Consider the following 15076-nt stretch of genomic DNA (forward strand, 5'->3'; position numbering starts at 1 on the left):
GAAATGATGTTGTAAATTGTATAATTGGTGTGAATTATGATGGATTGAGATATGTATGTGAAATGAGATAAGATATGTTAAATGTGAATTGAGATATGAAGACGATGAATGATTGATATATATATATATATATATATATATATATATATATATATATATATATATATTTTATTAAATAATGAATTATGATGAGATTATATTGTGAGGTGTTTGTATGTACTTTGCATATAGATATTTTCTTTTCTCACCGTATAAACTGTGGATATTTTAGGTGAAGAAGATCCGGCTACGAGTGGCATCTAGAATGCCAACAGTTAAATTATGGGAATGCTCTGATAGTGTGACATCGGGGCAGAGGATTTCTAGGACAGAATATTTATATGGTTTTGGTATTGTAATAAATGATTTTAAAATTGTAAACTCTTAAATTTTACCTTTCAAGTTTTATTTTTCAGTCATTCTCTTATATTGAAGAAAGAACATATTTGAAGTTTTATGTGAACCCTTTTACGAACCCTTTGAAAGTTTATTCTTCTTAATTAAATTATATTATATATGTGTTGGGGTAGTAAGGGTGTCACACTGAAAACATGATTTCATCTTACTGTCATTCAATGTCAAAACCCCACCCTCTAATTGTTCCTATGCTAAAAGAAGTTGGTTTTTTTTGGGGTTGCAAAGCTAAGGCATCTTAAGGTGGATCATGCATTGGTAACAACTTTGGTCGAAAGGTGGAGACTTGAGAGTCACATATTCCATTTTCACGGATGTTACGAGCAAAATAATGGGTGGTTGTACATCACTGTTACAGTCTTGGGCATGATATCGTATGTCATATATTGCACCAATTTCCAGTGTACCACCAACATATCCTTTGGTGTGCAAATGGAGCGGAGATAGAGTACTCAACTTTCAAAATATACTTCAAATGATGTTGTGGGGTACAGATTAATGTTTGATCACATTCAGGCTGATCGTGTAAATCTTCATAATTTTTTTTAATTCTTTCCTATTTTCTTTTGTTTTACATATTATCTTAAGTAACAGTTAAATTTATTTGTAGTTTTTATGGGCACCATATCAAGACTTGCAAAGATCAATACCCATGCAAGCATATAAAGATGCCTAATTGTGGACTTCATATACCACTATCATTTGTTTTACAATTGTTGAATGACACCAATCAAATAGAGTGGAATTATAGTTTGGTTTCTTCCAAAAAGTCCCTTCTCCATTTAATAATTTGAATGACCTTAAAAAAATTGAGGGGAAGAAAGGATGAAAATTGAGTTACAAGACATGCTCAATGGATCAACATATGGAACGACAGATGTGAGCTTACATTAATGAGTCATCCAATGCAAGACCCTTTGTTTCACACATGAGAATACATGGAATAATACTTTTTCAATTCCATCTATTTCTTATCTGTGTCACCACTACTACAAGATCCATAGGCCCACCAACAACTAAAGACTACCACCACATTTGAAATTGGTACGACTTCCATATCATCGTATGAGGACACTAACCAACATGTTTCAATTCCCCCACAAAATATCATGCCAGAAGCAAACATAATTAATAGAAGACATTCGTTTACAACAAATTTAGAGGATCTTTTTACAAACTTATTTGAAGTAGATTTTACAACTCCATCTTTATAGTACAAACTTACATGGAATCTCTTTACCAATCAGATTTTTCTAATGAACCTGGGAGTTCCTCAGTTGCATTCCAACATCCAATCCTTTATGATGATCAAAGCCCTCTACAAATTCATCCTAAATTTCTATAGCAACAACCACAACGACAAAACCCAAAGCGTAATAGACGTCACCTTCGTTGTGGAACTAGGCACCATTACTGAGATCAAACCTTATTTAATGTCACTCTAAATGTTTGTGTTCATTAATGTTTTCTTATTCATGTAATATTGTTATTTTTTAATGCACTCTATCTTCATCAATGTTGTCCTAGTACTATTTTTTATTAATAATTTTTTATTAAAATATTAAAAACTTTAATTTTAAATAAATAATTAACTATAGATTTTAATAAACATTAATATTTAATAATAATTAAATTATTTTATTTAAATAAAATTTTTATTCAATTTTTTTTATCATTAATATTAAAAATTATTAACACAAATTTACATATTTAAATAAATATATAAACATAATATTTAATTTTATATTTAAATTTTATTTTATTATAATAATAAAATATTTAATTTTAATTATATAAATAATAAATTTTAAATTATTATTCTTAAAAAATATGTTTTTTTAAAATTAAATACCTGCTCGCAATTCGGCTCTCTAGGAACCGAATTCTAACATATTTTTTTAGCTGACTGCATAGGTTAGAATTCAACTATTTAGGGATCAAATTCTGACCATGCATAGTAAATAAGTCTATTATGGTAAATAAAGAGGAGAGGGTACATTTAGGTATATATATGAGAAAAAATTTCCTTAAGCAACACACCTTAGATAAAGAAAATAAATTGTATCCATCAAAGATTGCAATAAGTGATGAGTTTTGAGTTAATTTTTTTAAAATTACTTGATAAGTTAGTTAATAAATGTAAAAAAAAATGAGATACTTTTAATAATGAGAGTGAGAGAAAGATATGATACATAATATAATTTTTAAATTAAAAAGATATTTTTAAAGTAAATTAATAAGGATAAAAAAAATAAAAATAAAAAAGATAAGACTTACAAATTATAATTAAAGTATTTTAATTAATTTATGAAAACAAATTATAAATTCGTATAAATTTATATAATAAACAAACTTATTTTGATGAAACTTATTATTCAATAAAATTTATAACTCTTAAACTATATCTTTTCACCATACTCTAACTATTTTTTTTTCTTCTGTGTGAAGAATCTTAATATCACTCCATGTTAATTACTTAATATTGTAGTTCAAATAATTAAAGAAAGAAGTGCAATATTAGTACTATTTCCTTTGAAATAGAATATACTTTTTAATCAATATGCCTTATCAATGTATTTTAGGTTTATATAATCCGCTTTTAGTTTATATAGTCTTTTAATTATAAGTTTAGATTTATAGTAATGATATTAGTAACCAAACAAAATAGCAATGATATTAGAAAAGTCAATAGAGAAGCCTAAAACAATGTGCGCATAAAGAGGCAGCATAGGAAGAAGCAATACGCTATTGACTCTAAATTTCTTTGGCAGTTGTTATAATATATATATATATATATATATATATATATATATATATATATATATATATATATATATATTTAAAAAAAATATTTTTAAAAATAAAAGTTATATTTTCATAAAATAAATATATATTTAAATTATCATATGTATAAAATATAAATTTAAAAGAGTTGTTCATTTATTTGATATTTATTACTTTTAAAGGAATTAGTTCTTATATGTAATAAATAATACTCCTTAATAATGAATTAATTTTTTTAAAAAGTTTAATTTTTGATAAAATAGAATTTGTAATATATATATTTACCTTTTGTACTTTTTATTTATATATATATTGATTAAAAAAATTAAAAAAGTAAAGATCATACAATTGTATATATTGATTAAAAAAAATCAAAATAGAAAAAATTGAAAGATTTATGTTCTATTTAGAATTTTTATTATAAAATATAATTTAAAATAAATTATTATCTAAAAAATTATATTATATATTAAAAATATATTTATATCATAAATAAATTAAACTTAATTTTTATACAATTTAACATATTTAATTTTATGTTTTTATTAGTATTAAATTATTATAAAGTATATTTTTAGGATTGTAGTTCTAACTAAACATTTAAAAAATGTCTATGATAGATAAATAAGTCATATTTAGAACAAGTATTTTTTTACAAAAAAAAAATTAGGTTCAAATCTACTAAATTATAATATAACATAGTCTGACCTAATTTATTTTCATCCTTAATCCTAATCGTAGATATAAAAACTTGTAAAAAATAATTATGATATATATTTATACTTTTAAAAGTTATATTAAAATTCTTAATACTATAAATATATAAATAAGTATTTCCTTCATTATCTAAAATTTCTGGATCCGTTGGCACTGGTTATAAATCATTTTTTTCCTCCACAGAAATTATAACGAGAAAAAGCTTCCAATATAATATTTTGTGTATATTATTAGAATGGTTCTATCACTGGACCAATTTTAGCATGTTCAAGGCTTAAAATTTAAATTTTTATTATTGTTATTATAATTTTTATCAATAAATATTTTAATAATATATAAGAACTAAGCGTAAAATAAATACTTTCATTTATTAAAGTGAATCATTAATTTATTAGATCATATCAGATGAGAATACTTGTTAATTTATTAAATACTTTCATACTTGACCCATTTTATAGCCACCAAGATTAATATCCAATTTCCTAGAAAGTCCTAAAGGGGTGTCTAAGGGTGGATTACTCATAACATAAATGAATAGTGTTGGACTCTCCCTCTTAAAAATTAAAATCCAACTCATACAGGATTTATGAACCAAAATACCTTTTCCCCAGACTTCAATGTGTTAGGCTAATAGCATTTTATATTAAATAAATAAATATTTTAAAATCTTAATCTATTACACATTTACACCCTTAAAATTATAAATGCCGAATAAATATATATATATATATATATATATATTATTTTTTTTAAAATGAGCCCTGGATAAGGTCCCATGAGCGTTGGAAGCCCAAAACCAAAGATAAGCTTCAATTGTGGCCCGAAATTCTATCATAATTACAACGAATTCTTGTATGATTCGTTGCACTTATGGACCAAATTTAAGGGGATTAATTGAATTAAGATTTTAAAGGATTTTTTTGTTAAAAAAAATTCTGCGAATTTTAAAAGATTTTGTAGGATTTTTATGACTTTTAAGATTTTGAAGGATTCTATAAGACTTAAAATCAGGATTTTAATGGATTTTGTAAGATTTTTAAATCATGATTTTAATGGATTTCTTGGGATTTTGTAAAATTTTTGTGAAGTTTTGAAATTTGATAAGATTTAAGAAAAAATTCATACATTCAAATTTAAAAAGAGTCAAAGACAAAAATAATAATAAAAAAGATAATGTCTAGATAAATAATAATAATAATAATTCTCTATAATATCCTATCCTCTTTTTATAGCATCCACTATCAATTGTAACAATTCATCGAAATCCTCCTTGTTCCAAGCTTCATATTTTTTTCTCTTTTCCTTTTCCTTTATTATTTCCTTGTGAATCTCCCATTTGAATTACTAAAACAATATATGTTGAAAACTAGTTATATAAAAAATTATGGATAAGAGACAAAATCAATAAAATTATATTATTATTTTTAGAAGCACACCAATCATGCAAGATCGAATATATTTTGGCTATCCAAATGGATCAAATACCTCAGCCATTATAAAAAAAACATGCAAAAACAGAAATATAGAAACATAAGATAATTTTTTATATAAAAAAAATCAGTATATTTGATACAAGAAAAATATTTAGATATATAATTTTTTTATATAAACGGAAGTATTTAGATATAGAGAATATATATATATATATATATATATATATATATAATTTTAGTTATATATTATATGATAATTTTTAACGATATTTATAAATGTAAATTATTCTAACAAATATTTTAACAATATTTCCTTTTTTTAAAAAAATAAGCTAATGAAGGCATAAATCATAAACCCTAAGAAATTATATACTGCAATGTCTTATGTTATTTTTTTTTAAATATAAAAAAATCCTAATTTTACAATATAAAAATAAAAAGAAAAATTCATAGTAAAAAAAATAAAATAATTGTTGAGTCATAAAAGGAGGAGGGATAAGAGTAACAAATTCAAGGGAAGGAGAGAGATCACAATTTTTATGCTGAGAGGGTTTTTCCCCCAACTAAGATCCATTTTTATCTCATTCTACTCACAGAAACCCTAACAAATTCATCTTATATATATATATATATTGTAGAGATTATGATATCAATTTCATCTTTCACCTTTTTTTTTTCTTGACGTGTGTTATAAAAAAAATTACCACTTGAAAGTTAAAATTTCAAGCATTTTTTTGTGTTATATAAAGGAACAAATTCAACTATATAGAATAAAATAAAACAAGTCAATTAAAGAGAACGAACATAAAAATAGAACAAGTCAATGACACTATCATTTACATATCGGAGTTTCACAAAATAGGGGAATGAGATGAGAACAGTACTACAATATTATATATGAGCCATGAACAATAGTGCAGTATTAGTAGAGAAAAAGTGGAGAAAACAGGAGCATAGAAAAAAAAATGAAAAACTCACTTGAAAATTCTTGAAATACTTGAAAAGTCACTTCAAACAATCCTTCAAAATCCGATGGGTTTGGATGGGATTGTTTTATGAATCTGGTATTTATAGATAACACTAGAAAGTCCTTCAAAATCCCTCTCATACAACAATCCTTTAAAATCCTTATATTTTTGAATACCAATGAATTGTTTTTAAGTTGTAAAAAATCTCAAATGAATACCAGTGGATTTTAATGGACTCTTTAAAAAATCTTGAAAGTCCAGATTGAATACCACTAGATTGTTTTTAAGTAATATAAAATCCTAATTGAATACCAATGGACTTTTTTACTCAAAAAAAGTCTTTTAAAATCCTACGAAATCTTAAACCAATATACCCTCCTTAGTTCCCTTAATCAATTTAATAACAGGAATGATCCATCCTCTCTTTTGGTCGAAAAAATCTTCTGAACATTTAAAACTTTAAAATAATAAAATTAAAAAAATATATTTAAAATATTTTACAAACACTACAAGAAAATTACCATAATTTGTATGTAGTTATATGTGAAATAATTATATACCTACATATATTATACTTATAATAACACCTTTTATATATATGTAACATTTTTTGTAGCGAAAAAATAAATGATTGAATGATTCAAAATGTTGATTCGGAACTTTGATTTGGAATTCAAAATATTACTCATTTAATAAGGAAACAAGTTAAGGAAACCAGGGAGAAAAAAGGGAACGAAGTCACATATTAAAAGACTTTTTAATTTCTGTCGTGTTTGTGAACCAAACACAGATTAATTTTATTTGAAATTTAGTGATCTAGACAATTCTAAAGAGCAGTTTGGATGATAAACTTTTAGAGAGTAGAGTAATTCGCTATTTTAATATAAATTTTAAATGCTTTTTGTAGTGAAATATGTTGTTTAAATATAAAATTTTGGAAAAATATATTAAAATTACAGTAACTTGTGACAGTATTTTGATTATTAAATTACAAAAATTAAATTTTACAAAACAATCAGAATTCTCCTCTATTTTTTCTCTCCCTCTTTTTGTTCTCTTTTCTTCGTTCTTTCTCTTTTCCCTTTCTCTCTCTTCTCTTTTTTTTATTTTTATTTTTATTTTATATATTTATTATTTGTTTCTTCTCTCTATCTATAATGATGTAAAAGTTATTGATATATGTTTTTTTAATATTAAATATTTAAAATTGACTATTATAATATTTATTTTCAGTAAAATTTAATATTAAAGATTTCAAAATTTAGAACATATATTTATAAAATAAATTTTTCATTCATTGATAATTAAATTGCATTATTCAAATTAAGAACTTAAAATTTTAAAAAATAAATTAATTTTTCCAAACAAGTCATTTAAGAAATAATTAATAAATTAAAATAAAACAAATCAAATTTCAAACATTTTAAAAATCCTGAATTTTTTAAAAAAAAATTCCAAACCCAACCTTAATATTTTTTGTAAATGTTTCTTCAAATTCAAAATGTTTAGGGTTCTTAAAGACTTTGCGAAGGCAATTTTGAAATTATCTTAAATTTGTTCACAAAATCTCTAGAAATTTTAACGTGTTCTAGAGAATGATAGGAAAAATTACTTTTCATGCATATAATATTGACATTGACAGAGATTACAACATATAATGTTGACAGAAATTACATCATATTAATCATCCATAGGACATTATTAATCCCATTGATGAAAGAAATCTGTTCTTTTGTTAGAGTAATAATTAAGTTGTTGACATTCTAGAGAATAATTGTAAGTGCATTAATAGGGATAGATTTCTAACTCACTAAAGAGGGAAGAGCCTTCTCAAATGATCAGCTGTCAAATAAACTTCAAATGACTACTTTTATTTTTCCTTGGTAGGATGATTTCATTGTACCAAAAGATTAATCTCATTTATTAGTGTAACTCTAATTGTTTCCAAGTGTTTTTGTACCATCCGTAAATCAAACATATATGTGTGCACAATAAAATATTTGAAATTTTTAGCTATAACATGTGAACACATGTAATTGAGTCAACTTATTATATCATTAAGTCTCTTTGATCTCAATCAATCATTATATAAAATATATTTAAAATTTGTGATTTATAAGAAAAAACAAACTAATTAGAAATTATACAAAGTATCAACTAATAATTTTATATTTATTTATCTATATCGATGTAGACTCTATATATATCGATATAAATAAATCTAATACTTATAATATAATAAAAAAAGAAAATATAGAATAAAAATAAAATTCAATTGAATATAAATAACTAAAACAAAATTAATAAATTCATTAAAAATTTTGGATTCATTCTATAATTGTAATAAAAAAGAGATTTTTATATGACCACTAAGATTAGTCTAGTAGTCGGGTGGGGAGGGATTCAGATAGTTAAAAGAATGATGACTTAGGTTCAATTCTCATTGCGATCAGCTTTGTAATCTTTCCTATCTTAAAAAAAAAAAAACTAATAATTTTATATAAATTTTTAATTTATAAGAAGAAATATACTAGTTAGAAATTAGGCTAATTGACCATTGTGGTGTTATTTTACAAACATTTTACGCAAATGGGGCTGTTTTGTAACTAATTACACCTTTGGACACCATTGACATGACTTTTTTTTTGTTTAGGGTTGGGCTAGAATGAGCCACACCAGTGTCGTTATAGGCTGAGTTACCACACTTGATGGACTAACAAAAGCAATGTAGCTCATAGCGACACTGTGTAAGAAAAATAAAAAAAAAATGAAAATAATAAAAATATAAAATAAAAATAAAAAACTGAGATATTTATTATATATTTGTAAAAATAATTTTTTTTTTTTTAAATATGTATTTTAAAAAATAAATTATATGTTTTTTTAAAAAAGACGCTAAGGACCATAGCGACACCAAATCGCTATGGGTCACAACGCCATTGCTTTTATATATATATATATATATATATATATATATATATATATATATATCTTTTTTTGGAAAATATTTACCTTTTATTTTTAAATTTTTGTTTTTATATTTTTAATTAAAACAACACAAATTAAAAATTTAAATTAAATCTATATATTTATATGTTAATTTTCAAAAAACTGTTGAAAAAATAAGCAATTAAAAAAATACAAAAACAGCGACACCTTTTGTGTTTAATATAAATAAATTTATAGTTTCAGTAATTTATTTATAAATTTAATTAAAAATAATGAATTGTGTAGTTTAAAGAAAATTTATTGTATAAATCTATTAATAATTTTTTTATATGTTAATTTACAAAAAATTGGGCAAAAAATAAGTAATTAAAAAAAGGAAAAATGGGTGTCGCTATGGGTTGCAACACTTTTTTTGTTTATTTTTATTTAAAAAATATTTATATATTATTTTATTTTTCTGTCATTTCTATATTTATATATTTTTTCATATATTTTTTATTTTATGTATTTATGGTTCAGTTGATTTTTTTTTTGTTTTTATGTATTTAAATATTTAAGTAAGTGATGCTATGGCCTATAGCGACACAATGTCGCTATAGGCTATAGCGACACAATGTCGCTATAGGCTATAGCGACACAATGTCGCTATAGGCTATAGCGACGGGATTTTATATTTTTTTTTTAGAAAAAATATTTATTTATATTATATAAATTATTTATAATATATATTTGATTAATTATTTTTTCAGCGTGTAATATTTAATATATTTTCATGTTTTGAAGATTTATTTGAATTAATTGAAAAAAAAAATAGACAAAAAAACGTATAAAATATTTTTATAAAATTTAAAAAAAAAATTGATGTCGCTATGGCCCATAGCGACATTATGTCGCTATGGCCCATAGCGACAATTGCACTATATATACCTCCCTTCCAGTTACGTTTTGTTCACACTTGAAATCATCAAAATCATATATATACCCCTCCTACCAATTACGTTTCTTTCTGATTGAAATTTGTGAGTATAATTTTGTTGTTGTTAAAATATAAATTGTAACTATTTGTACTAATTAATTTTTTTTTTGCAGATATTATGGATCAAATTATTGCTTATATTTACACTGGAAAGATGCATGAAGGTTCTCAAGGTGTAACATTTGATGGACCAAGAAAAGGGTTCACAACAAATTTGGTCTTAAGTCAAATCAAGTGATATTATCTGTAAGTTACAGATTTTTAGTTTCACAAGATGATAACAACATATATTCTTCATTGGAATTAAGTGACGATGATGATGTGCAATGCATGATAGAAGCATTTCAGAGCCAGAATGTGATGCCAATAATGGAATTATATGCTGAAATAGGTATGCAAGAATCTTCAACTTTTTCATTAGAAAATTTGTTAATTGAACGATCACCTTTGATCACAAGAGACGAAGATGAAGATGACGAAGGAGATGAAGACTATCATGTTTCATTATCATATGAAAACATTGATGAATCCAATGAAGATGAAATTGATGATTGTGAACCATTTGATAATGAGGTGGAGCCGGATGTTATTGTTAATAGTCCAATGGTTGAACCAATTTCAATTTATCCATCTACTGAAGGTAACATCTGAAAATTAAATTTGTCAATAATTTGATTAGTAAAAGTGTAAACCCACCACAACTAGGCGTTTTGTAATCAGTAGAGGTGCATAAATTGCGATACAAACATCCAAGCACAGCTGCACCCCATGCATATGTCTTAATTGTTTGAAAGTCACCTAAAAACGCCAACCACCTTAATGAGACATAACTTGAAGATCTATTAAGAACAAGAAGTCCTCCTAGAAAACGTAGTATCCAAGCTCTAGCATAAGGAAGTAACTGATGTAGCTCATTTATGTCATCTGCAATGTCATTAAAGTTTGTTGCCAACCAAGATAACTTAACACGATGTCCTTTAATTTCTGACTGAGGTGGAACAACCCCTAAAAAATCATGAGCTGCATAAAATAAAACAAATTATTTACCGATTATTAATATTATAAAAGACAATTAGTATAACAACAAAATTAACTTAAAGTATAGTTATTTTAGTACCTAATCCCAATATATTAGCACTGCCTCGACTTAACACTGGTTCACCGTCAACTAGAAGACCAACAAGCATACCAACATCTTGAAGAGTAATTGTGCATTCTCCGAATGACATGTGAAATGTGTGTGTTTTTGGTCTCCATCGTTCTACCAAAGCAGTTAACAAACTAGGACTAACTTTGATATAACTCAAACGAGCGATCCATCCAAATCTTGCTTGCTCTAATAACGGAACTATTTGATGTGGAACTCCGTCAATTCCATTGCGCGTTGGAGCAGAGCAGCACGTCGAGCTATTAATCTCCTTTCATCTTCTCTATTCCAAACATGTTGTGAAACATGTATATTTTGCAATGTCCATAAATCATCCTCAATGGGTTCACATGTCACACACATAGTTGTAGAAGATGATGCCATCTATAACAAAATATAACAACAAATTATTTCATACAGTATAGTTGTAACGCCATGGAAATACCGAGCTATTTGGTAGTATATATATATATATGTATGTATGTATGCATGTATGTATATGTTGTTTATATGGATTTGGATTGGATTATGAAGATGTGGATTTGAAATGTACTTACCTCTGTGCATGTTGTATGTTGATGTGGTTTTGATTAGTTGTTTAAGCATGGTAGTGATTTTATAGTATGAGATGAGAGGTTGATGTTTTGAGAGGTTTATATAGGCATGTGTGTGCATGAATTTGGTGAATGATGCATTGTACACCATTATACTGAATTGGTACTAAGAGGGAAGAAGACTGATCACCTTCCTTCTCATCTTGGTTAAGTGAAGTATTATGGCATGCAACTCATTATTCCAAGAATATGTATCTGAAAGTGATGTTTGTTTGGGTGTTGATACATGTTGCATTTCATATGGTGGTGAGTTGTGAGTATTGCATGAAAATGAATAGGATGGACAGGAGATTGAAGGATAGGAACATAAGATAAATCTGGTCTTTTTGAGTGAATTTGACGTTGTTTTAGAGCTTAGGGAGTTGAAATACTTCAAGAAATAGGATATTTGAGGTGAATAGGTGCTAAGGGTGAAATTTGGAAATTTTTGGAAAATGGCTATATATAGGGCCTTAGGACCGGAGGATTTCATTTGTCAGACAGAGACAGTTCTAGAGAGAGAAAGTAGAGAGGGGCTCTGGTCCGGAGGGAAGCTGAGGACACATTTGGGAAGCTTATCAAGCTAGGATCAATCTTCACAACTAGAGTTTCAAGAGATTCAACCTTTAAAGCCTTGAAAATGAGGATTAAAGTTTGAGTTGGGATTTGAGGGTTTTGTCCAAATCTTGCATTTCGGAAGTTTTTGAGGTAAGGGTAGTACTTATAAGACTTAATCTAGTATGTATGGGTTTGAAATATCACATTGATTCCATGTTTTATGCATGATTGAGGCTGGATTGAGCTGGAGAGGTTTTGGTTAGGTTTCTTCATGATTTCCTAAGATTTTCATGGATTAATGGTTAATACTTGTTTTTATTACTTAATATGTTGTTTTTGGATGGTGTTTATACTCTATAATGGTTCGGAATTGTATAAATTTGGTTTGGGATTCATTTGGGGTTGAAAATCAGAGTTTTCGAACTTCCGACGCGCTGTCTGATGCATGCGCGCTGAGCGCACGCGATGACGCGCTGAGCGCACTGAAGAACAGAACTTTCTGTTAGGATGCGCGCTGAGCACACGAGACAACGTGCTGAGCGCATTGAAGAACAGAGTTTTCTGTCTGGAGCGTGCTGAGCGAATTTATCCATGGGCTGAGCGCGTTTCGAAATGGGCTGAGCGCATGGGTCTACGCGCTGAGCGGGCTGTTTCCGGTGGCTCTCTGTCTCAACCGCGCTGAGCGCACGAGTCTATGCGCTGAGCGCATATAGTCGTAGGCTGAGCGCACGTGGTGACGCGCTGAGCGGGAAAAGCCTGATAAGCTCCCAGTTTTAGTTGCGCTGGGCGCAAATACCACTGCGCTGGGCGCATGGCTTCTTTGAGGAAAACCTTTTATAATTGGGTTTTTATGAAACTTTTAAATGTTGAATCCTATCATCTTTTATGTTATATATTTGGTATGGAATGTGACATGGTTTTGGAAAAGATTGCATGTAATTATGGAATATGCTATGTGTGTTTGGTTTGGAAAGCTAATAGGACTTAGAGGAGTAAGGTTATGGTATGGATTGGAAGATCTCTTGGTGAGATCAGGATATAATCTTTGGGAAAATATGGAATTTGGGAGTCCCATGGTGAGGATTCCAATATGGAACTTTTCCAAAGATTATATAATAAACCACTTCAGATGTTAGGTGGATTCTGAAGTACTCCTCTAAGTATTCTATTTGCTACCGGTATGGGGGCAAGGCCGAGTCATACCGATGGATGATGTGGCCACGATCACCAGGGTTACGTGACTACGTAATCCAACTGTATATTTTCCATGAGAGGTTAGGTGTGTGACATGGGTTGATGACATGTTTCACCAAATCAACACTTGGTTTGGATGTATTGAGGCCAACATTTGGTTTGGATGTGTTGGTTACTTCATGGGATTATACAGTGGTGTGACTTTAGTTTGGATGTGGAATATGTATGCATTTGGTATGGATTGTGTACATTGGTTATAGATTCTTTATTATCATAGAATATGTATGCATTGGCATGGATGTGTATACATTGGACTTTGGATTGGTTTATTTTTGGCATGGAAATGACTTGTTATAATGTTGTCATTCCCTTGGTATCGATACATACTGTTGATGAATATCTAGTTTAATGATATTTCATTATGTTGTATTATGGTTGGTTTTATATGTGCTAACCCTTATATTTTCATGATATGGACTGTGATGATCTCACTATGTGGGGGAGCAGATCAGGTGTGAGGCTTTGGGATAGCAAGAAGTCTTTTGGTAGCTGCTTTGAGAAGTGGCTAGGCTTAGAGCTTGACCAGCACTTAGGGTGTCTTATTTTGATGTCTTCATGACGTTGTATATTCATTATCTTTTTGGATGATTGTATAACCTTACAAATGATGACTCTTTTATAAAATTATGTTTTATATTATGAAAAAAAAAATTTATACGTTATTATATATTTACACTCTAGTGTAGCTGGCCTTTGCTCTATTTTCTGTATTATATAATTTTATTTTAATTGTCATATTGGTTATTGATGTGACGGCCTGAGGCGGGTCGTTACAGTATATAAAATATAAATAAACTAATATAAAAATTGTAATATAACACTAACAACCTTAAAACGAATTATATATATAATTAAAAATATTATATAAATATAACTAAATTATACAGAATCAAATTAAAAAATAAACAATTTAAATAAATTTATATATTAAATAAATAAATTAAAACGATATAGCCTATAGCAACTTTAGAATCATTACAGGAAAAAAATATAAATAAAATAAATAAATTACACAAAATTAAATTAAATAAATTTAAAAATTAAATCAAATATTTTTCAAAATAAATTATTTAAAATAGTATACCCTATAGCGACTTCTCAATCATTACATAAAAAAAATATACTTATAACTAAATAATTACACAGAATCAAATTAAATCAAATTTAAATTTACATAAACTTCTTTTTGAAATAAATTTTTTAAATACAATTATTTGTTAAATTAATTTATAACGAGTTTAAAA

Source organism: Cajanus cajan, chromosome 4 (genome assembly GCF_000230855.2).
Source record: "Cajanus cajan strain Asha chromosome 4, NIPB_CcT2T_4, whole genome shotgun sequence".
In the NCBI taxonomy this organism is placed as follows: domain Eukaryota; kingdom Viridiplantae; phylum Streptophyta; class Magnoliopsida; order Fabales; family Fabaceae; genus Cajanus; species Cajanus cajan.